This window comes from Aquarana catesbeiana, linkage group LG02 (assembly GCF_042186555.1).
Source record: "Aquarana catesbeiana isolate 2022-GZ linkage group LG02, ASM4218655v1, whole genome shotgun sequence".
Classification (NCBI taxonomy): domain Eukaryota; kingdom Metazoa; phylum Chordata; class Amphibia; order Anura; family Ranidae; genus Aquarana; species Aquarana catesbeiana.
In genome coordinates, this window is record NC_133325.1 from 398,674,571 (window position 1) to 398,697,360 (window position 22,790).

Below are 22,790 nucleotides of genomic sequence, written 5' to 3' on the forward strand. Positions count from 1 at the left end.
ACTGAAGAAGCAGGCCTTAGCTAAATATTGAATAAAATAATCCTAAATATGCTAGTAATCTACTTTTTCCCTTACTCACCTCAGGCAAGAATGCATAGAATATTAAAATTCCTCTAGTATACATGACAGGCTTTCAGTAAAAATTTTAAAAAACAGACCTCAAAGCAGTTCTGTGTAAAGAGGCACAGTATCGTCATCCATCATCCAACCAAGGACAACATCTGAAACCCATGCGTCATTAAATATGGCACTGGCATAGACTATTTCCACAGCTATAGCTAATTACTGTAAGGGATATGGCAAAGCATGTTGGTAGAGTGCCAAAACAAATTGGAGAAATTATTTGCTAATAAAATGGAATACATGTTCAATGTTCACTGGAATAATAACAGGTGCAAAAACTTGATGAATATCTTTATCATACCTCAGCGCCTAAAATATTATTAAAGTCCGCACTAAGTCTTTACTATGTTACATGTAAAAATATAGCTCACAACGAATTACACTTTAGACATATGCCTTCAGAAATTAATATTTAAAAATCATTGCAATGATTTAGCGAAATATACAGTGTTCTCCTTTATAGGGCACCACAAAAACACATTTTATAGTAATACATAATTCCTTCAGTTTTCAACAGCATTAAATCTATTTACATGTTTTATACTTTTCTTAGGCTAAAAACATTGCAAATTAATACATAATTTTAAAACAATAAAAAGGTGGATAATTCTATTAATACAAATCTTTAGACTTCAGCTAGAACTTCTGTGCATTTTAAACTATTTAAAACTCATTTTGTAGTATCAAAATACTCTACAGCATTATCAATTACACTTTCTTGATGATCAAGTTGAATTTTGCCTGAAACTTTAGGCTGTACATTAACCGCTTGCTGACCAGCCGCCGTCATTATACTGTGGCAGGTCGGCACGGTCGAACTGTCGTAGCTGTACGTCGCTCCCTTTAAGCGGGATAGCAGGCGCGCGCACACTGCACTGCGGCCGGTGGTCATGATGACCGCTGATCAAGGGCATGAGAGCCAGAACAGGGACGTGTGTGTGTAAACACACAAATCCCTATTCTGTGAGGAGAGGAGAGACAGATCGTGAGTTCCTACTAGCTAGGAACAATGATATGTCATTTCCTCCAGTCTCTCCCATCCCCCTACAGTTCGAACACACACTAGGGAACACATTTAACCCCTTGATCGCCCCCTCGTGTTAACCCCTTCCCTGCCAGTGACATTTACACAGTAATCAGTGCATTCTTATAGCACTGATCGCTGTATAATTGTCACTGATCCCAAAAATGTGTCAAAAGTGTACGATCTGTCTGCCATAATGTTGCAGTCCCGATAAAAATGATCACTGCCATTACTAGTAGAAAAAAAAAACAATAATAAAAATGTCATAAATCTTTAACCTATTTCGTAGACGCTATAACTTTTGCGCAAACCAATCAATATACGCTTATTGCGATTTTTATTACCAAAAATATGTAGAAAAATACACATCTGCCTAAACTGAGGAAACAATTATTTAAAAAAATTGGGGATACTTATTATAGCAAAAAGTACAAGATAAAGCAAATATAAATCCACGCTTAGGACAAAGCGATACTGCGTGGCTCTGCGCATACATGTCACTTCCGGGTACGATAGACGTTCACTGAGCCTGTGGAACGCATGTGAACTACCATGGCTCTGAGACTATTCGTTACCCTCATAGCTGTACATATTTTGGGAAGTTTCCTACTGTGTGTGGAACTTTGTTTTTATTTTTTGATTGTTTTTAATCAATTTTAATCTTTAAATAAAACTTTTCCAAGTTTTTGAATACTACACTATGGGAGCCTATATCTCGTTTTTTGCATGAGAACTAACCACTGAAAGTAATAGAAGGAACCACCTTGTACTGGATATTGGAGGGTGGCAACAAAGAGCTTGGAGGGATCCTTTCTGATTGACCAACCTTTTGGAAGGACCATCCTGACCTGAGCAGCAAGTCTACCCTATATGCGAGATACCCCTGCAGGGGTTAGTGGAGCTGGTGAGTGGGGACCCAAGAGGGGGAGCACGAAAGTCACCTGGATATTTCTGCATTTACAAGCACTGTTCACTTTGGAATTTCTCTTTTAAAGACTTTTTTCTAATGACTTTGACATATATATTTTTTTTCAGCACATATGAATTTTTTGGACTGTTCACTTTTAGTTCTGTTTAAATGAACTTATGGTTACTGCACTTGCACTTTATACTTAAGATTTTTTAGTACCTAACACGTTTAAGTAATATTCAGTACAGGTTTACTCCCTCAGACAATTGCGGGAGTATAATTTTATTAATTTTATTGCACTTTATTATGGGTATGGTATGCTAATAAGGGAAGTTTTACACCTACACATATTATCTATACCAGTGGAGACACACCCTATGAAGAGCTATCTGGGTATTACCTTTTAGGATATAGGTAGAGCCACCAACCCCATTCTCATTTTTATAAAAAGTACAAAATATTGTGTTTTTTTCAAAATTGTCGCTATTTTGTTGTTTATAGCACAAAAAATAAAAACCATAGAGGTGATCAAATACCACCAAAAGAAAGCTCTATTTGTGGGGAAAAAAAAAGGACGTCAATTTTCTTTTGGGTACAGCGTCGCACGACTGCGCAATTATCACTTAAAGCGACGCAGTGCCATATTGCAAAAAAAATGGCCTGGTCATTGAGCAGCCAAATCTTCTGGGCTGAAGTGGTTAATGAAGGAAATCAACATACAACTGTGATTAGCCACCTTTAATTAAATGTCTAATTTCACAACCATCTGTGAAATCCACAGAAACTTGTTAAAGTGGAACGTCAGTCATTTTTTCATCTTTCCATATAAATCTTCTGCCCTTGTTGTTGTAACTTTGGATAGTAAAACATTTTTTTTTCCTGCCAGTAAATACTTTATGACATCATGCACAGCTCTCTCTCACTCTCATGAGAGTTTGTCGGGAAGGGAGGGGGGATGAGTCATAAGAGGGTCAATGAGAGCTGCAGAGCTGGAGGTGTGCCCCTGTGTAAATCCAGGAAGTGAACAGGCAGCAGCTTCAGCTGCCCACAGTTAAAATGGATGCAGCCAGACTCGGTGGAGGGAAATTTCTGCAGGATATTTGGCAAGTACAGAATCACAGTATATATAAATTAATATGCAAAGTGGTTGGAGGGAAGCTTCAGAATGGCAAAGATGTTTTTATTACAAATTAAGTGAGCAGACTGCAGTTCCTCTTTAGGATTCAAATACTTATTTTCCTTTTTAAAAATAATGACTAGTAGGCTATTGTCTGCAACATTTATTGAATGTTTGTATTTCTAAATTCCTTCAGTGCTTCAGGCATGTATTCATATACCCCAATCAAAACTATGTTTCTGCCCAGGTTAATTGGCTAGCACCTCTGACTGGCTAGCACAGTGATCAGTCACTGTGAAGCCCACCCCCGTGTTTTCTGTCTCTGTGAAAGGACGAGAGAGATACATTGTATCACTCTGTGTCCTTGCAGAGATAGAAAATAATAATAATAATAATAATAAAAAAAGAAAAAGTAAAAAAAAAAAAATACCTAGATGAAGGTTTTGGGCAGGATTTTATTTTAATTAGTATTAGTGTCAGTGTGTTTTAGGTAGGATTAAAAAAAAAAAAAAAAAAAAGCAAAATGCGCACTATTGATTCTGGGATGTACTACGGGTACAAACAACAACATACATATAAGTGGTATTGCTGCGATTGTCAGGAGCAGGAAATTTTATTTTAGATTGTTCTTTGATGGTAGGTTATGGTAGTAGCAAGAAATAGACAGTTTTTTTTTTTTTTTTTAATTATTTTTTTTTTTTTACTATTGTGGGCCAGTTTTCCTTTGATAATTAAAAAAAATCCATCTGGATGCACAAAGTAGTTGTGATATGTACTGTTTTATCAACACATGTAAAAATTGGGCTAAGGCATTTAGATTTGTTTAACCCTTAGGAGCGAAGGGGTTAATGAGGGCTTGAACTGAATAGCCCAATTATGACCCATGGCTACTATTGCTAGAACCCTGGCAAATCATATCTAGATGGAGTTGGCAGATGATAGCCCAAAGAAACAGGGAAAAAAGGAATGGACTTTTAAGGTACCCAACACAATAAAAGTTTAAATGTTCATGATTTTATTTACAACTGATTAAATATAATGTGCATCATGTACAGTACATTCGAATCAATGCATCTATTAACATGTACATCAAAGTATAAGAAAACCTCATTCAGAGAAAACAACAATACCCCCAGTTATACACATATAAACAATATTAGGTATATAATTAAAAGGTGCCAGCACAAAAACAGCACCTATCCTTCTGAGTTTCCACTATTGCGGTGACGTCAGCATGTTGTCCATCCTACGCATTTCACCATAAGTTGACGTCACCCGGATGACGGCAACTTATGATTAAACGCGTAGGGTGGGCAACGTGCTGACGTCAACACCATCATGGAAACCCAGAAGGACGGGTGCTGTATGTGTGCCAGCTGTCGCTTATAATTCTATGTTTCCAAAAATGTACTTGATGTACGTGTGATCTTAGTAGCTTTTGATAAATCATTTATGGTTTTACGCTATGTGGAGATCCTTTTGTTTTTTGGATGCTTGTGTGACACCGCTATTGGGAGAATCGAAATAGGCACCTGAGAGGATCCACAGGCATGCAAAGGCCCTGGCTGGATATTGAGCCAAAAGCGTGGTTGACCTCTTGTAATACGGGGTCAACAGCAGCTGGTAAGCAAGCATTTTGGCACTTGGTGGTGGTGATCCCACACAAGGATTCTTTCCAGCTATGGTGGTGGATGCTGTTGATATTCATTCAATATCATTTAAATTTACTTATGTGGACTTTTTCTATTTATGAATTCACATTTATGAATTTCACTAAACTATTTGGATTGTGTTAGCACGACTCATATTATATGTACTGTATGTATCCCGCAGAAGAGTTGCGGCATGGATGATTTATTTATTTTGTCACTTATTCACATTAGCGCAGTTTTTTCTTTTTCTTAGGTTACCCCATGAAACTAGAGGGTTTATTATGCCATGGGCTAATTAGGAGCCGATGGATTTCTTTCTTAACATGGCAACTTGGCTCCCCAGTATATGCAGAGCCCTGCCAATAATAACACACTTATGATTTGAATTATCTCATGCATGTGATTAGGTGCACCACTGTATGTTGATATGAAAAAAACACAATAAAGGAGACCATTTAAAGGCTAGTACAGCTAACAAACTGCCTAAACATAGGAAGTGCCACGCATGCTCAGAATAAATTAAGAGACAAAAGCTATTGGCTACTGCCCCGTTTATAGTCCCGACATACGCTTTATACGTCACCGCGTTCAGAACGATCGGATTTTCCGACAACTTTGTGTGACTGTGAACGTAGGACAAATCAAGAAAAAGGAAATATCAGGCATTTGGGATGCACCATCTAGCAACAATTGGAAAAACACAAGCTACCTATATGTTCTAATTGGATGCTCCTTTTAAGGGTTACTCACGGACTATGAATTGTCTGAATCAATCAATGATCTCTGCTGTGACATCTCTTACTCTCATCGGGACTTTACTGGGACCTGAACCTCAAAGCCTATCACTGTGGTAACAGTTTTGATCCTTCTTTCCTGAAGGATTGCACTTGGTCCCATCTGGGCTGACCTGAGAGCACCCCCAAGCGCATCTGCTCCTCTAACAATACTAATTGTCACTTTGTGAATATTATGGCTTATGTAGATGGACAAATGCTGCATTCTTTTAGGTGTTGAATGTCATGTAAACAACTGAATACATATATAAGGTCTGTTGTACATGACAAATGATTTCTTTTTCTCTCCACCAAATTATGTTACAAAACTCTACTAGAAAGAAGCACTAGTTTGGTAACCTGACTTTTCTACATTGAAGTTAGAAAGTCTATGATTTGGACAGTGAAGGAGCACGAGCAGGCAGAGGAGTTCATCATTCAGCTTTCTCATTCTTCTAGCATGTTCATTGTGAGCACAAGTACATTGCAGCAAAAACATAAGGCTCATTTAGTTACTTCTGCATGTTGCATTTAAAAATAAATGTAATAGTATTTCAATGAATATATACTGTAATTGCATCAATTGGTGTTCTTTTAATATATGCATGGAGTTCAACTTTGAAGTGAAACCACGCCCTCTGCTGCACCTGGCAGTAGTTCTTCTTGCTGAGCCACCTGAGATGCTGGACTGAATCCTGTCTGGTTCTTTGGAGAATCCAATCTTGTGCCTTTTTTCTGGTGAACCTTGAACTCCTTGCCCCTCCCATTAACTTCGTATTTAAACCATGCCTCTGCACTTCCAGTTTACCAGAATATTGTGCTCTTTTCCAGCCAATATCTTGCGCTTGTTTCTACTGCTGTTGTCCGTATCTTCACTATTACTTGTTATGCACCTTGGCTTGTTCCTTGACTACACTTTCGCTCAATCTCAACCTGCAAACATTGGTTACCGACGTTTGGCTTGTTTCTCAACTATGCTTCTGCTTGATCCGAACCTGCAACCACTTTTTACCAGCCTTTGGCTTGTTTACTAACTACGGTTCTGCTTGATCCCTCTCTGCTGTATCTGCTACTGGACCCTGGCTTGCTCACCTCCTGGTGGGGCAATCCTGAGGACTGTGACCTGGTACTAACATGCAGCAACACCTATTCCCACCTTCAGGAGCTCTGGTGAGTACCAGTTAGTACTTAAACCTCACACCTCGGGAGAGCCTGTGACATCCACCAGGGTGACCTGCTTGAGTACTTATCCAGCTGGTCGGTGGGAGCCTCTATACTGCTAAAAACACTGGTCTCTGAGCTTGACCCCAGACCATGACGGCAAATTTTGGTGAATAAAATATATATAAAGTGATCTCGCGCAGTATTAAAAAATAATCAAAAATAAATAATCACTCAAACACATAAAGTGCAATCCACAAAGGGATTGATAAAGTACAAACCACAAAAGAGTCAATTAAGTGCCAAAGTCTTAAGTGCAAATAGTAATATCGCCACACAAACGTGCAAATATATATATATATATATATATATATATATATATATATAAAACGAATGTCCTGTTAGCGTTCAAAATCCTGCAATGAGGAAATAACAAAAAAATTAGTGCAAATGTCAGTCCTCCAAAAAATAATCAATATGTTCCAGTTTTTGGAGGATTGACATTTGCACTAGTTTTTTTTTTTATTATTTCCTCATTGCAGGATTTTGAGCGCTAACAGGACATTCGTGATATATATATATATATATATATATATATATATATATATATATATATATATATATATATATATACATATTTTTTGCACAGATTTTTGCACTTTTGTGTGGAGAGATTACTATTTGCACTTAAGACTTTGGCACTTTATTGACTCTTTTGTGGTTTGCACTTTATCAATCCCTTTGTGGATTGCACTTTATGTGTTTGAGTGATTATTTATTTTTTATTATTTTTTAACACTGCGCGAGATCACTTTATATATATTTTATTTACTCTTTTGTGCATTGTGAACACTATTAGGTTTTGCTGCAGGTTTTTATATATCATTATCACTCTTTCTGTATTAGGCACATTTCATTTTATACTCCAACTAGCATGAGGGACACTTTTACACATTTATCAGTTTAGGTGGTCTTGGAGGAGGTCTTGTTCTAGAATTATTGCTCCCACTCTAACGATTGTGGTGATAACTTACATGTGTGGTTTGAACACTGTTTACATTTGCGGCCGTGACTTACGTATGCGTCCGCTTCTGCACGCGAGCAGGAAGGATGGGACGCTTTAAATTTTTTTTTTGTTCTTATTTATTTACATTTTTTTTTTTTTACACCTTCCTTTTAATTTATCTTTTTTACATCCCTTGTAAAAAAGCAATAGTCTCATGTCAGATATTTTTTTTGGTGGGATCTGGCGTCTATAAAACCCCAAATCCCTCCCTTGCACATAAAAGAATTCAAAATGCCAACTTTGTTGTTGTTTTGAATATGAAAATTTTTTAAAAATCTGGTGCCTTTAAGGCATCAGTAATCCGAAAGTGTTGTCATGACATTGCTTCCAGGCTGCTAGAGCCGATTTCAGCTTGGTTTGGGTCTCCCGCCAGCTGGTGGACATGCCAGCTAGTTGCTCGGGTCTCCCAGTGAGACGAGAGAGCCTGGGCAAGCCGCGGAAGGCAACAGGAGATGTCCCCTCCCGCTGCTTGTAATAACAGCCGAGCGGCTGATTAACCACATCGGTTATTACAAGAAAGCCGACTGTCAGCTTTAAAAAAAGGTACCGGGGTGATGCCTGCAGCTGCAGGCATAACCTCGTTACAACCACTTGAAGCAGAAGGCAGCATATATGCGTTATGTCGGCGTGAAGGGGTTAAAGTGGTAGTAAAGTGCATACTAGCACATTATGCCAGATGATGCCAGAGCCCTCCAGCTCTGCTTTGTCAGTGCTGCTGGCGCTCCCATGTTTTCCTGATCTTCCTCCCAGGTTCACTTTCTCTTGCCATTTGAATGGCTGGGCTGCGATTACATCACTACCACGCATGTGCATGGGAGTCATCATTGCGACATGGCACTCTGCATTCAGGTCACACTCAGCATTCCCCGAATGCAGAGTGTCACTTGCACATAGGCCCCTGCACACCTTATGTCAGTCTCCATAGACCTAACCCACAAACAACACTACCCAAATACAACGGGTGAAAAGATACTCTTTTATTGATCAACTTTAGATGCATGTACAAGTAACACAACTACACAAAGTTAATATTTATGGTTATTGCTCTGTTTCTTTGTGTATATTTATATGTAAAACTTTGTGCCCTGCTTCATGATACCACTGTTATGTGCCCTTTTTTCTTTATATACTCCAGTCATACAATGTGATTTTAAACAATACAGATCATTAAATGTGTTCAATAAATGTCAATATAAAAAAAAAAAGTCAGGGATGACGTGTTTTATAGCCATTTTACTTTATGTTAAGGATACATAAATAGTTTAATGTCCAAAGTCTGCGCTACACTTCACGCTGTTTTTACATTCCTGCTGACATGTTTTAGGGAGAAAAGCATTTCTGACAAGAACAAAAGCCCATATACACAAGCCATTACAGGACACATGGCTTTTAAAGCTTTCTCGGCCATCAGCCATCTACTCTGACACTGTACACTGATATTAATGTGGTTGCTGCCTCACAAGCCCTGCAACAATGATCTCTTTTTATTGGCCAGAGCATGTGGCTATATTAGCAATTTTGAGGTGCTGGAACACATATACATTCCACTCAAGCATACATCTCAGTGCTGGATCTAGAAGCACCTTCCCACTACCACTCTGCAAAAAAAAAGAAATGCAAAAAAAAATGTAGACCAGCCAAATTACAAGGTCAATCAGGGTTAAAGCTGAAAATGCATACAATATAATCATCATATTACATATAAAAAGCAATACATATGTTCATCTGATCAGTTTACCAGAAAAAAATAAATAACAGACAGCAATTGCTGCAGAAAATGTAATGAAAATACTGTAGATAACCGCTATTCATTTGCTCAGTATAGGGTGCTTGTACTGGGAAAAGGTATATATACAGCAACTGGTAGTTAGAAATTAGGGGGCACCAGTGCAGACCTTCATTATTAATCGCCCAATATATGTCTTTAAATTATGACTGCTAAACTAATATATCTATGGTCAATTTTTGCTGGATAACATTATTGTACTATCTATGTCCCTTTTTGTTATTTTATTTCTATATTTGTCATCATGCTGCAGTCTGTACTTTTGCAATGCAGTTAAAGTATCCATCACACAACCAGACAAAATGATTATACAGTTGACTAGTTTAAAATTATTCTTAAGAATTACATTCTGTTCTTTCTACAATAATTAAAATGTGCTCACACCATAAGCATTCTTTTATATAAAAAAATAAGTCTGGTTATGCACATTAAGTGGTCTGTAGTACCATCTGGTGATCATTTCTGGGAAGTACACATTGGGTAATCACTTGCATTTAAATGTACAAACTCAATATTTTTTATTTTTTTTTATTTATTACAGTGCTGTCAATTTACGCAGCGCTTTACATATATATTGTACATTCATATCAGTCCCTGCCCTCAAGGAGCTTACAATTTAAGGTCCCTAACTCACCTTCATATTTTGTGGGGTTTTTTTGGTAGCTTTGTGTATTAACCACTTGACTACTGGGCACTTAAACCACCTTCCTGACCAGACCAATTTTCACCTTTCGGTGCTCTTACATTTTGAATGACAATTACTTAGTAATGCAACACTGTACCCACTGAAATTGTTGTCCTTTTTTCACACAAATAGAGCTTTCTTTTGGTGGTACTGGTGGTTTTTTATTTTTTGCGCTATAAATAAAAAAAGACTGAAAATTTGTCTCTGTTATAAAATTTTGAAAATTAGTAATTGTTCTTTATACATTTTGGCCAAAATTTATACTGCTACATATCCTTGGTAAAAATAACCCAAATCAGTGTACATTAATTGGGCTTTGTGAAAGTTATAGTCTACAAGCTGTGATGCCAATCATTGAAAATTGATCACACCTCATTTCTTTAGACACTTAGCCCTGGTTCACACTGAGCTGCGGGAATGAAGTCGTGCTAGTTCAGCTGAAATCGCACAATTTCACTCCCACATTTCAGTGCCGATTTTGGCCGCAATTTCAGAGACATCTGCGATGCGGCGTCGCACCGATTAGGAAGGTGCCATTGATGGCAATTGCCGCTGATTTGACATGTCAAATTGCATGTCAAAATGCTCCAGTATGAACCAAAGCTCAGACCTCTTTCACACTGAGGCGGTTTTCAGGCGTTTTTTAGCGATAGAAATAGGCTCTAAATAACGACTGAAAACTGCCTCCCATTCATTTCAGTGTGACTTTTCACACTGGAGCGGTGCGCTTGCGGGACGTTAGGAAAAGTCCTGCAAGTCCTGCAAGCGCTCCCAAAACGCCCTGGCCATTGAAATGAATGGGCAGCACCTGAAAAGCGTTTTTAGAAGCGTCGCAACACAGGCGTTTTTTAACCCCTTCGGCCATTAGTGGTGGTTAAAAGTGCCCCGCTTGCGGCTGAAAAGCACCGCTAAAAGTGGCGCTTTGGCGTGAACGCGGCTCAGTGTGAAAGGGGTCGTACAAGACAGGAAAGTACAAATACCCTCCAAATGACCCCTTTTTGGAAAGTAGACATTCCAAGGTATTTAGTAACAGGCATGTTGAGTTTTTTGCAGTTTTTTTTCCCACAATTCTTTGCAAAATGAAGATTTTTTATTTTATTTTTACAAAATTGTCATATTAACAGGATATTTCTCTCACACAGCATATGCATACCACAAATTACACCCCAAAATACATTCTGCTATACCACATGGAGACTTTAACACATACAGAGGCCCAACATGCAGGGAGCACCATCAGGTGTTCCAGGAGCATAAATTATACATATAATTTCTTGACTACCTCTTACACTTTTGAAGGCCCTGGAGCACCAGGACAATGGAAACGCCCAAAAAATGACCCCATTCTATGAGGCATAATGAAACTTTTGAACGTGTCATTTTTTTCCACAAGTTTTTGGAAAATGTGGAAAGAAAATGAAAAACACTTTTTTTTTTTTTTTTTACACAAAGTTGTCCATTTATAAGATATTTCTAACACATACAATGTACATAGCAAAAATTACACCCCAAAATATATTCTGCTACTCCTCCTGACTATGGCGATACCACATGTGAGATTTTTACACAGCCTGGCCACATAGAGGGGCCCAACATGCAGGGAACACCATCAGGCATTCCAGAAGGATAAATTTCGAATCTAATTTGACTACATATTACACTTTTGTGCAGCACTGATGGGCACTGTAGTGGCACTGATGTGACACGGATGAGCACTGATGTGGCACGGATGAGAACTAATGTGGCACGGATGAGAACTGATGTGGCATGGATTCGGCATGGATGAGAACTGATGTGGCATGGATGTGGATGAGCCATAGATGGGGATGGATGAGCCACAGATGGGGATGGATGAGCCACAGATGGGGATGGATGAGCCACAGATGGGGATGGATGAGCCACAGATGGGGATGGATGAGCCACAGATGGGGATGGATGAGCCATAGATGGGGATGGATGAGCCACAGATGGGGATGGATGAGCCACAGATGGGGATGGATGAGCCACAGATGGGGATGGATGAGCCACAGATGGGGATGGATGAGCCATAGATGGGGATGGATGAGTCATGAATGAGCCATGGATGGAGCATGGATGCGCCATGGATGAGCCATAGATGAAGCATGGATGAGCCATGGATGGCGCATTGATGAGCCATGGATCGAGCATGGATGGGGATGGATAAGCCATGGATGGGGGTGGATGATCATGAATGAGGATAGATGAGCCACGGATGAGGATGGCCTGAGCATGAATGAGGATAGATGAGCCATGGATGGAGCATAGATGAGCCAGAATGAGGATGGATGAGCACAGATCAGCGCTGTGGGCACTTCAGATTCAGCCCACAGCTCTGCTGCACCCAGCTCTCCCCCTCTCCTCACATGCTGCACTGATCGGCGTGAGGAAGTAACAAGACAGGCACAGTAAGAACTCCAAATCCAATTTCAAGGCATGGTCACAACCAAAATGAATGCAAGATTTGGGAACTCACTGCTTACAGACACAAAATAATATGACAGCATGGGTCTTTTCAAAACAGCAAGGCAACTCTCCATGCACCAAAAAAAAATGAACTGTGTATTTACAAATTGTTAGGTGCTGTCAACATAGTGAAGGAATGATTTTTCCAGTGGAGTTGAGTTACATTTTAAAAACTCTTGATTCTACAAAACTGCAATGTATATTTGCATGACCACACTGTACAAATATATGAATAAGCAAACACATTTTCCTGGTAAACACAACAAACATGATACTTAGTTGTCATTGCAGATGTCTCAAAGCTATAGGGAGAACTTGTGTAATTTTTGTTAAAACTTGTTTAAAAGTCTATTTCCACTGATACTGCTGACCACATGCCTGACTAAAGGAAACAAACATAGAGTATTGGAAGGGGTAGCCTGGTTTCATATATTTTGCATGACTCTGAACTTCCTGCGGGATATGCAGATAAGATGCAGAGGAAAGAATAATTGTTTGTTCTTCTATATTTCAATGACATTTACAGTACACAAACTTCACACAGAAAGGGTTGTTGAATCTCTGAAACTGCAGTGGAATTTTAATAAGGGGACAGTTTAGACATAAACAGAGGTTCCTCCTTTAACCACTTGCCTATTGGGCACTTTTACCCCCTGCCTTCAGACCGATTTTCAGCTTTCTGCGTCATCACACTTTGAATAACAATTGTGCGGTCGTGCAACACTGTACCCGTATGACATTTTTATAATTTTTTTCACACAAATAGAGCTTTCTTTTGGTGGTATTTAATCACCACTGGGTTTTTTATTTTGTACTAAAGAAACAAAAAAAGACTGAAAATTTAGCAAACAGGTAATTTTTCTCCTTCACTAATGTGTGCTGACGAGGCAGCACTGATGGTCCTGATAGGTGGCACTGATGGGCAGCACTGGTGGGCACTGTTGGGACTGCACTGATAATCAGTGCCCTGATTATTAGTGTAGATGTCCCTTTTACACAAGCTGGTTATTGGCTCCCCTCTCCTCTCGCTGACAACATGAAGAAAGAAATGCCAATAACAGGCTTGTGTTTACATCGTAATCAGCTGTGATCAGACACCGCTGATCATGTGGTAAAGAGCCGCTGATTGGCTCTTTACTCCAATCTGTGATCAGCTGTGTCTCGATGACACAGTGATCATATAGTGCTCTGCAGTGGGCGGGATCACAGGAGGACGTCCCAGAAATGCCTGGCTATGCTGTACCCATCATTCGGCTATAGCGTGGTCGGCAAGTGGTTAAGCCCTGTACACAATACTAGTTTTTTTTTTCGTTCAACCCAGGGGGTTGAACGGAAAAGACCTGACAGCTCAGGTCAGAGCCGCCGTATTAACAATCCGATCTTAGTACAGAGATCTCCCCTGCTGAGCTATTGCGTTCTGACACTCAGAGATGCATTTAAAAACTGCTAGCTAAAGTTCCCTCATGACATCTATATAATGCAATGTAGGTGCTGCTGTAATAAAGAATATGTTAAGTAAAATGTGTTATGGTACTTAAAGCGAAACTAAACTCTCTCAATCAACAGTACCTATTTTTAATCCTTAGCTAGCAACAGTAAAAGGAAGGCATATAGTACTTACTTGTTTTGAACATTTTTTTTACATTTCTTCAGTTACTTTCTGTTTGCTGGCCTAGGTCAAAATGATTTTATACATCCCAGAAGTCTTCAAGAACATTTTTTTCTTTTATCTAGGAGGTGGGAAGGAGGAGCTATCTCAGCTAAGAACACCCTCCTGCCTGCATGCCTAAGGCTAAGGGCAGGCTGATTCCAGGAAGTAAATGCTACAGGAATCAGCCCAGTATAACCCCTCCTACTCCAAGCATGCCACAGTTTTGTGGCTAAACAGTACCAAGAGAATAGAAGTCTCCCTGAGATCCAAAACAGACTCAATGCCCCCTTTTGGTTTGGGAACTGCATACAAGATGAAAGAGAAAGCCTGGAACCATTCTTTCAAAAGAACAAGGGCAATACCACCCTGCTAGAGCTACATGGGTATCTGCAGATCTGTGTGGTGACACTGGTAGGTTGGAAGTATTGACTCAGGGAGGGGACTGGGAGGAAGGTTTGCAGGAGTTTCCAGGGGTTACAAGCTAGAACACCCAAGCACCTGAGATACTGGTTGCCCAAATGTCCACAAAGGCTAACAGATGTCCCTCCATGCTAAAGAAATATCTGTGGTTTTGGAGGACATTAAAAACAAGGATTTGTGTTCAGACTGGGACCCTGATATTTTATATAAACAAAGTGCAGCACAATCTGTGTGCAAACTTCATATATACATACAAATACAAACTACATACATGTATAATCTACATGTGATAATATTTCACAACCACAAGGGTTTTACTAAATCAAAAACAATAAGTCCATTTACAAATGGTGACATGGCATGTTATAATCATGGACTACTACATAGCTTCAATTCTGACCCAATTAAAAGCATGGTTTCCAGTCTCTCAGCATACCCTATGGGCAGAATTTGAAAACCATCAAATTCCTGGAAACAATTTGTACAACTATTTAATAGCTAGCCGCTTTAACCCTTCTAAACCTGCACCCGTCTTAGCTACCATAATGGCTACTCTTTCGGTGTGGCATAATCTGCTCAGTATGTCCCCTGATGATACACAACAAACCTCACTTCCTTTCCCTATTTCATGCTTAGCTTTGATTATTTCTGACCTCAAGCTCTACCAATGAGAATCTAAAGGCATTGGGACAATAGAAGATTTATTAATAGGACCATGCTTAAAAACCGTCAGGTCCTTGCAAGTATCATATGGTATTCCCATTCTGGATCACTACAAGTACTTGCAGATCGCACACTTCCTTAGAAACACCCCATCCCCTATCGTGACTCATAGCCCTGTTCTATACAACATCTGTGACGAATATAAAGGGTATTTCTCTATTTTACGATATTCTTAATAACAAAACCATTTACCAAATCCTCCTCTGAGAGAGCATGGGAACACGATTTTACCAAATTCTCCTCTGAGAGAGCATGGGAAAACGATTTGGGTGAGGTATACCTGTCTAAATCCTGGCAAAAGGCTCTAAGTATCACATAAGTGACAACCAAAAGCGTACACCTTTGGGAATTAACTCTTTATAAACAATAAATGTTAATAAATTAACATTTTATTACGATGGTATCTAACACCCTATTGTATCTCTAAATGTTCACCTCATACCCCACCCACATGCTGGAGGAATTGTGGAGCCTCGGGCATATCATGTGGTCATGCCCCTCTCTATCGGTCTTTTGGCCAGCAATCTTCCACTTAATAACAAAAGTAGTAAAGATTCCATTTCCTATCAACCCGGAATGGTTTTATTGTCTTTAGGTATTGATTTGGTTCCTCCCTCCTTCAGAGGGGTGGTGACCCACATACTACTTGCAGCATGTCCTGCATTGGTCAGACAGTGGAAGGACCCCAAGATCCCAAATATATGAGAAATATTCCAGACGACCCAAACACATGCCACCTAAGAAATACTTTTTTCCTTGTATATGGGTAAATATAATGCAGCCATTAATTCTTGGAAATCTTGGACAGAATGGTATGAAAGATATATGTCCCGTACACACGGTCGGATTTTCCAATGGAAAATGTCCGATCGGAGCATGTTGTCGGAAATTCCGACCGTGTGTGGGCTCCATCGGACATTTTCCATCGGATTTTCCGACACACAAAGTTGGAGAGCAGGAGATAAAATTTTCCGACAACAAAATCCGTTGTCGGAAATTCCGATCGTGTGTACACAAATCCGACGGACAAAGTGCCACGCATGCTCAGAATAAATAAAGAGATGAAAGCTATTGGCCACTGCCCCGTTTATAGTCCCGACGTACATGTTTTACGTCACCGCGTTTAATACGATCGGATTTTCCGACAACTTTGTGTGACCGTGTGTATGCAAGACAAGTTTGAGCCAACATCCGTCGGAAAAAATCCTAGGATTTTGTTGTCGAAATGTCCGAACAAAGTCCGACCGTGTGTACGGGGCATTACACTTACGAACAATGAAACTTCTCACACTGGAGTTTGAAGACTATTATATGACTTCTTGACGGTGTTATAAATATGCACTATTACTTTCTGTGTTTTAAATATTTTGTTATCGCTTTAGTTATTTTGATTAGATTGCTCATTACTGGCCTCTTTAGGCATGGTGTATGTTTCTTTGTATTCTCTATAAAACTATAAAACCTCAATAAAGAAGGATCAAAACTAAAATTGGTGACGTGTGCTTATTTATGTTGATTAACCACTTGCCGACCGCCGCACGACTATATACGTCGACAGAGCGGCACGGGCAGGCAAAAGGACGTATATGTACGTCCTTGCCTGCCCGCGGGTGGGGGGTCCGATCGGACCCCCCCCCCGGTGCCTGCGGCGGTCGGCAAATCTCCCCCGGCGATCGGAGGTGAGGGGGAGGCCATCCATTCGTGGCCCCCCCCTCGCGATCGCTCTCAGCCAATGGGATCATTTCCCTGCCTCTGTATTGTACACAGAGGCAGAGGAAATGATGTCATCTCTCCTCGGCTCGGTATTTTCCGTTCCGGGCCGAGGAGAGAAGACTGCAATGTAAGTGCACCAACACTACACACACAGTAGAACATGCCAGGCACACTAAACACCCCGATCCCCCCCCCGATCGCCCCCGATCCCCCCCCCAATCACCCCCCCCCCCCCTGTCACAAACTGACACCAGCAGTTTTTTTTTTTTTTTTTCTGATTACTGTATTGGTGTCAGTTTGTGACAGTTACAGTGTCAGGGCAGTGAGTGTTAGGCCCCCTGTAGGTCTAGGGTACCCCCCTAACCCCCCCTAATAAAGTTTTAACCCCTTGATCACCCCCTGTCACCAGTGTCGCTAAGCGATCATTTTTCTGATCGCTGTATTAGTGTCGCTGGTGATGCTAGTTAGGGACGTAAATATTTAGGTTCGCCGTCAGAGTTTTATAGCGACAGGGACCCCCATATACTATCTAATAAATGTTTTAACCCCTTGATTGCCCCCTAGTTAACCCTTTCACCACTGATCACCGTATAACTGTTACGGGTGACGCTGGTTAGTTTGTTTATTTTTTATAGTGTCAGGGAACCCGCCGTTTATTACCGAATAAAGATTTAGCCCCCTGATCGCCCGGCGGTGATATGCGTCGCCCCAGGCAGCGTCAGATTAGCGCCAGTACCGCTAACACCCACGCACGCAGCATACGCCTCCCTTAGTGGTATAGTATCTGATCGCATCAATATCTGATCCGATCAGATCTATACTGGCGTCCCCAGCAGTTTAGGGTTCCCAAAAACACAGTGTTAGCGGGATCAGCCCAGATACCTGCTAGCACCTGCGTTTTGCCCCTCCGCCCAGCTCGGCCCAGCCCACCCAAGTGCAGTATCGATCGATCACTGTCACTTACAAAACACTAAACGCATAACTGCAGCGTTCGCAGAGTCAGGCCTGATCCCTGCGATCGCTAACAGTTTTTTTGGTAGCATTTTGGTGAAATGGCAAGCACCAGCCCCAGGCAGCGTCAGGTTAGTGCCAGTACCGCTAACACCCACGCACCGTACACCTCCCTTAGTGGTATAGTATCTGAACGCATCAATATCTGATCCGATCAGATCTATACTAGCGTCCCCAGCAGTTTAGGGTTCCCAAAAACGCAGTGTTAGCGGGATCAACCCAGATACCTGCTAGCAACTGCGTTTTACCCCTCCGCCCGGCCCAGCCCAGCCCACCCAAGTGCAGTATCGATCGATCACTGTCACTTACAAAACACTAAACGCATAACTGCAGCGTTCGCAGAGTCAGGCCTGATCCCTGCGATCGCTAACAGTTTTTTTTGTAGCGTTTTGGTGAACTGGCAAGCACCAGCCCCAGGCAGCGTCAGGTTAGTGCCAGTAGCGCTAACACCCACGCACGCACTGTACACCTCCCTTAGTGGTATAGTATCTGAACTGATCAATATCTGATCCGATCAGATCTATACTGGCGTCCCCAGCAGTTTAGGGTTCCCAAAAACGCAGTGTTAGCGGGATCAGCCCAGATACCTGCTAGCACCTGCGTTTTGCCCCTCCGCCCGGCCCAGCCCAGCCCACCCCAGCGCAGTATCGATCGATCACTGTCACTTACAAAACACTAAATGCATAACTGCAGCGTTCGCAGAGTCAGGCCTGATCCCTGCGATCGTTAACAGTTTTTTGGTAGCGTTTTGGTGAACTGGCAAGCGCCAGCGGCCTAGTACACCCCGGTCGTAGTCAAACCAGCACTGCAGTAACACTTGGTGACGTGGCGAGTCCCATAAGTGCAGTTCAAGCTGGTGAGGTGGCAAGCACAAATAGTGTCCCGCTGCCACCAAGAAGACAAACACAGGCCCGTCATGCCCATAGTGCCCTTCCTGCTGCATTCGCCAATCCTAATTGGGAACCCACCACTTCTGCAGCGCCCGTACTTCCCCCATTCACATCCCCAACCAAATGCAGTCGGCTGCATGAGAGGCATTTTTATGTCCTCCCGAGTACCCCTACCCAACGAACCCCCCCCAAAAAGATGTTGTGTCTGCAGCAAGCGCGGATATAGGCGTGACACCCACTATTATTGTCCCTCCTGTCCTGACAATCCTGGTCTTTGCATTGGTGAATGTTTTGAACGCTACCATTCACTAGCTGAGTATTAGCGTAGGGTACAGCATTGCACAGACTAGGACACACTTTCACAGGGTCTCCCAAGATGCCATCGCATTTTGAGAGACCCGAACCTGGAACCGGTTACAGTTATAAAAGTTACAGTTACAAAAAAAGTGTAAAAAAAAAAAAAAAAAAAAAAAACACAAACAAAAATATAAAATAAAAAATAATAGTTGTCGTTTTATTGTTCTCTCTCTATTCTCTCTCTCTCTATTCTCTCTATTGTTCTGCTCTTTTTTACTGTATTCTATTCTGAAATGTTTTATTGTTATTATGTTTTATCATGTTTGCTTTTCAGGTCTGCAATTTTTTATACTTTACCGTTTACTGTGCTTTATTGTTAACCATATTTTTGTCTGAGTACAGCATTCACGACTTTGAGTGGTTATACCAGAATGATGCTTGCAGGTTTAGGTATCATCTTGGTATCATTCTTTTCAGCCAGCGGTCGGCTTTCATGTAGAAGCAATCCTAGCGGCTAATTAGCCTCTAGACTGCTTTTACAAGCAGTGGGAGAGAATGCCCCCCCCCCCCCCACCGTCTTCCGTGTTTTTCTCTGGCTCTCCTGTCTCAACAGGGAACCTGAGAATGCAGCCGGTGATTCAGCCAGCTGACCATAGACCTGATCAGAGACCAGAGTGGCTCCAAACATCTCTATGGCCTAAGAAACCGGAAGCTACGAGCATTTTATGACTTAGATTTCGCCGGATGTAAATAGCGCCATTGGGAAATTGGGGAAGCATTTTATCACACCGATCTTGGTGTGGTCAGATGCTTTGAGGGCAGAGGAGAAATCTAGGGTCTAATAGACCCCAATTTTTTCAAAAAAGAGTACCTGTCACTACCTATTGCTATCATAGGGGATATTTACATTCCCTGAGATAACAATAAAAATGATTAAAAAAAAAAAAAAATGAAAGGAACAGTTTTAAAATAAGATAAAAAAGCAAAAAAATAATAAAGAAAAAAAAAAAAAAAAAAAAAAAGCACCCCTGTCCCCCCTGCTCTCGCGCTAAGGCGAACGCAAGCGTCGGTCTGGCGTCAAATGTAAACAGCAATTGCACCATGCATGTGAGGTATCACCGCGACGGTCAGATCGAGGGCAGTAATTTTAGCAGTAGACCTCCTCTGTAAATCTAAAGTGGTAACCTGTAAAGGCTTTTAAAGGCTTTTAAAAATGTATTTATTTTGTTGTCACTGCACGTTTGTGCGCAGTTGTAAAGCATGTCATGTTTGGTATCCATGTACTCGGCCTAAGATCATCTTTTTTATTTCATCAAACATTTGGGCAATATAGTGTGTTTTAGTGCATTAAAATGTAAAAAAGTGTGTTTTTTCCCCAAAAAATGCGTTTGAAAAATCGCTGCGCAAATACTGTGTGAAAAAAAAAAATTAAACACCCACCATTTTAATCTGTAGGGCATTTGCTTTAAAAAAATATATAATGTGTGGGGGTTCAAAGTAATTTTCTTGCAAAAAAAAATAATTTTTTCATGTAATCAAAAAGTGTCAGAAAGGGCTTTGTCTTCAAGTGGTTAGAAGAGTGGGTGATGTGTGACATAAGCTTCTAAATGTTGTGCATAAAATGCCAGGACAGTTCAAACCCCCCCAAATGACCCCATTTTGGAAAGTAGACACCCCAAGCTATTTGCTGAGAGGCATGTCGAGTCCATGGAATATTTTATATTGTGACACAAGTTGCGGGAAAGAGACAAATTATTATTATTTTTTTTTTTTTTTGCACAAAGTTGTCACTAAATGATATATTGCTCAAACATGCCATGGGAATATGTGAAATTACACCCCAAAATACATTCTGTTGCTTCTCCTGAGTACGGGGATACCACATGTGTGAGACTTTTTGGGAGCCTAGCCACGTATGGGACCCCGAAAACCAAGCACCGCCTTCAGGCTTTCTAAGGGCGTAAATTTTTGATTTCACTCTTCACTGCCTATCACAGTCTCGGAGGCCATGGAATGCCCAGGTGGCACAAACCCCCCCCCAAATGACCCCATTTTGGAAAGTAGACACCCCAAGCTATTTGCTGAGAGGTATAGTGAGTATTTTGCAGACCTCACTTTTTGTCACAAAGTTTTGAAAATTAAAAAAAGAAAAAAAAAATTTTTTTTTTTGTCTTTCTTCATTTTCAAAAACAAATGAGAGCTGCAAAATACTCACCATGCCTCTCAGCAAATAGCTTGGGGTGTCTACTTTCCAAAATGGGGTCATTTGGGGGGGTTTTGTGCCACCTGGGCATTCCATGGCCTCCGAAACTGTGATAGGCAGTGAAGAGTGAAATCAAAAATGTACACCCTTAGAAATCCTGAAGGCGGTGATTGGTTTTCGGGGTCCCGTACGCGGCTAGGCTCCTAAAAAGTCCCACACATGTGGTATCCCCGTACTCAAGAGAAGCAGCAGAATGTATTTTGGGGTGCAATTCCACATATGCCCATGACCTGTGTGAGCAATATATCATTTAGTGACAACTTTGTGCAAAAAAAAAAAAAATAAAAAAATAAATTGTCACTTTCCCGCAACTTGTGTCAAAATATAAAATATTCCATGGACTCAACATGCCTCTCAGCAAATAGCTTGGGGTGTCTACTTTCCAAAATGGGGTCATTTGGGGGGGGTTTGTGCCATCTGGGCATTTTATGGCCTTCAAAACTGTGATAGGTAGTGAGGAGTAAAATCAAAAATGTACGCCCTTAGAAATCCTGAAGGCAGTGATTGGTTTTCGGGGCCCCGTATGCGGCTAGGCTCCCAAAAAGTCCCACACATGTGGTATCCCCATACTCAGGAGAAGCAGCTAAATGTATTTTGGGGTGCAATTCCACATAGGCCCATGGCCTGTGTGAGCAATATATCATTTAGTGACAACTTTTTGTAATTTTTTTTTTTTTTTTTTTTTTTCATTATTCAATCACTTGGGACAAAAAAAATGAATATTCAATGGGCTCAACATGCCTCTCAGCAATTTCCTTGGGGTGTCTACTTTCCAAAATGGGGTCATTTGTGGGGGTTTTGTACTGCCCTGTCATTTTAGCACCTCAAGAAATGACATAGGCAGTCATAAATTAAAGACTGTGTAAATTCCAGAAAATGTACCCTAGTTTGTAGGCGCTATAACTTTTGCGCAAACCAATAAATATACACTTATTGACATTTTTTTTACCAAAGACATGTGGCCAAATACATTTTGGCCTAAATGTATGACTAAAATTGAGTTTATTGGATTTTTTTTAGAACAAAAAGTAGAAAATATCA

At 40.8% G+C, this 22,790-nt stretch overlaps 1 protein-coding gene across 1 annotated transcript in view; it reads right to left on the reverse strand.

Moving 5' to 3' along the window:
- BRIP1 (BRCA1 interacting DNA helicase 1) overlaps positions 1-22,790 on the reverse strand; it is a 670,966-nt gene that overhangs the window by 285,943 nt on the left and 362,233 nt on the right. The gene's annotated exons all lie outside the window — the stretch shown is intronic.